This window comes from Petaurus breviceps, unplaced genomic scaffold (assembly GCF_028583685.1).
Source record: "Petaurus breviceps papuanus isolate PSGF00001 unplaced genomic scaffold, PetGlider_PUasm1.0 90865, whole genome shotgun sequence".
Lineage (NCBI taxonomy): Eukaryota > Metazoa > Chordata > Mammalia > Diprotodontia > Petauridae > Petaurus > Petaurus breviceps.
This window is the reverse complement of record NW_027187367.1, coordinates 6,122,361-6,125,656: the sequence shown is the minus strand read 5'-3', so window position 1 is coordinate 6,125,656 and position 3,296 is coordinate 6,122,361.

Below are 3,296 nucleotides of genomic sequence, written 5' to 3'. Positions count from 1 at the left end.
TGGGGTTGGGGAAAAGTGGGGTCTGCAGGTGGGGGCTGGGGAAAAGTGGGGAAGGAGCCCAGGGGAGGGGCAGTGTCTTGTAACTGGTGAGTGTGCAGGTGTTTGTCTTTGATTAGTACTGTTCTGGTGCCCTTATTGACATGGTATATTCTGACTTGCTCCAGAGCATCAGAGAGGGCCTCAGGCTATATACACCTCTTGTAACTAGAACTATGCACAAACAGGTTGATTGGTCATTAGCTCATAGAGCTACCCTCAGCACCCACTTTCAAAGAGTTTCAATTCTCTGTTTAGTTTTTGTTTTCCTCCACCCTTGTGTATTTATCCTTGCTTTTTTTTTCATTGCAGGAGCCTCCCTAAAGGTTTCTGCTCAGAACTCAGTACAGGGCCCTGGGGCTCCATCTCTGTTGGTGATGGCAGATGCATTAGATGACTACCTTGTCCAATTTTTAGAGTCTCAGGATTGGGGATTTTTTTCCCCTCTGAAGAATAGGAGACTCTGAATTTGGAATCAATAAAGCAGGGAATATCTGGTTTCTAAATATAAAAAAGCCCCTTCCCCTTCTCTACCTTACTGAGGTCCCTGCCCTATACATGTTTAGAGCCAGTTTGTCCCTCTCTACTTATAACCTCCCTCCCTAGCTCTCCTTTCCTTTTTTGAATGATCCACACTGTTGGAAAAATTTGACTTTCCTGGTGTTTCTTTCTAAATAAGAGGAATATTTTAATTATTTATATTTCTTTCCCATCTTACAATCTCTATATCAGCTTAATATTGGACACTTTTTTTTCCTCATCCAATTTTTGTTCACTTGTTCTAAAATCCCTGTGTGTGGGAGTTTCCCATTACAATTATTAATTGATCTAAGGAAGGTAGTCTTCCAAAGTGGAGGAAGCAGGCAGAGACTTAGGCCTTACTATCACCTTGTTGATATGTGGTAATGAAGAAAACACATTTGCTAAAAAATGTCAAGTCAGATTCTGGGGTCATGTTGGGGCATTTGTTGTTCATATCACACTTGGAGTGGCTGGGACATAGCTTTTGCAGCAGAAGTTTAGAGGCCTCTCTGTGAGGTTCATCTCCCAAGTAGCCTGGGCATTTTGTGATAATAAGTAGGTGAATGATGTCCCCTGGGGTATAAGCCATTTTATACCATGGCCAGATATGATTCTGGGACCCTGAGGTTGAAGTGGGGAAAGAACTTAGTAGAACTATATTCCTTTTTGAGTGCAGAAGCTTCCTCCTGTCATCCAGTTGTGAAGGGTTATAGATCTTTTCTCACAAGATTTCCTGTCCCCCTGTGGCTTACAAGTATCAAGACAAAATACTTTCCTTTGTATCTTTGATGAATAATTAGTTCACTGAAACAGGAAATATTTTTCAAAGAACTGAAGTTGCTTTTCTGACCTGATCCATAAACTCTGTGACACCCAGAGTCTAGTTTTCTGGATCCCCTTTCTTAACAATTACAACTGTCCATAAGCATGAAGGGTCTGTTTTAGGAGGCTCCTTGTAAGGTCTGGAATTCCGCTGGCTAGGGAGCCCTGTATCTCCCTCATAACCATGGGGTGTTCTTTTTCATACCAACGGAGGAGGCCAAGGATCTCCAGATTGATTATTGGTAGCAATTTAATCAATCATTAGAATTACTTAAATACAAGGGCAATCTGGGGCAGCTGCCAGACAGTTCAGTGTATCCCCACAAAGGAACCTCAAAACACCTCATGACAACTATAGCAGACAAAGGGAGGAGGTGCTAGAGCAAGTCACTAGTGATTGGTGGATGTTTTTGGTTTTCTGCTTAGTAATGAGCTTGAGAGTTAAGCCAGTGTTATGCCCCAACTTAAGTTTCTGTATTGATCCTGTACTGGTCAAATATGGGTCATGATATGCTTGTTATGGGTTTCATAGGTCATAGGATCTTATGACTCAGTGTTTAAGTTCTGGTTTAGTATCTAAGTTATGATTTTTTAACAGGTTACCATGTCCGGGCTTCCATCTTTGACAGAGTCAAGTTTATATGACTTTTCACTTCTTACTGTATTTTATGACTTTTTCTCAGTTCTGGATCCCACACTCCGCCTTGGAGGAACTGAGGGACTGAATCTGATGGGGTTTGCTACAGGGTAGATTCCATGCAGGTATAGATTTTACCAGAGGTGTCAAACACAGCCTGCTGACTGGCTGCAATGTTCTGCAGTGCTTTGGAACCAGGGTAAAGTGTGGTTGGGAAATATTTGACAATGAAGTGGAGATACAATAAAGCAGATAACATTTCATTTTAAATCTAAGTCAGGATGTAGCCTGCAGGGATCCTTATGTTCAGATGAGTGGCTCCCATTTCTGTTTGGGGGCAGCTAGGTGGTGCAGTGAATAGAGTTCAGGGCCTAGAGCCAGGAAAACTCATCTTCCTGAGTTCAAACCTGGCCTCAGACACTTACTAACTAACTGTGTGACCCTGGGCAAGTCATTCAACCCTGTTTGTCTCATTTTCCTCATTTGTAAAATGAGGGAAATGGCAAACCACCCCAATATCTTTAGCAAGAGTACCCAAAATGGGATCACAAAGTGTTGGAAATGACTGAAAATGACTAAACAACAACAACAAACACAAATTTCTATTTGAGTTTGACATCACTGGTTAGACTAGTTGACTTCTGAGGTCAACTCTCAAATTCCATATTCTGATTTCCCCTACACTTATGGTTGGTTAATATTAAGGGTTGTCTGGCCCTTTGCCATTACTTACTCAACACATATATTACAATGTAAGGATGCTGAAGTTGCCCATTCTGAACAATTGTTGGGTCAACAGCCTTATGTAGTATATATATGTGTGCTGGGGTCAGGGTCTGGCAAACAAAGGTCTTCCAGTCCCAAATCCCAATCCCAAATAGGGCCCCCAAAGGCCCAATAAGGGCCTTTGCTTTGACTTCTTCCTTTCCTAACAGTCTCCCTCTAGCTCACAGGTTCAAAGCAAGAGATTTGGCATCTTATTAACTTTAGTATTATTGATAATGCAAATGTTATTCCCTCATTTTACTCAGAAAGAAAGTGAGGTATAGAGAAGTTCAGTGAGGGACTCAGAGCCACACACATTTAATTAATGCCAGAGTTAGGGCTTCACCTTAGGTCTTCCACTCCACAATTGTACCTCTCAAGCCCATCTCCCTAAATCCTATCAGCAGCCCTGGCTGAAGCATGACAGAGATAGAACTGTGAAGGTCTAACTCTGAAATCTTCTTTCTGCATCTCCATTTAATACTTTAAATATTGATTTCTCATTCTGCAATAT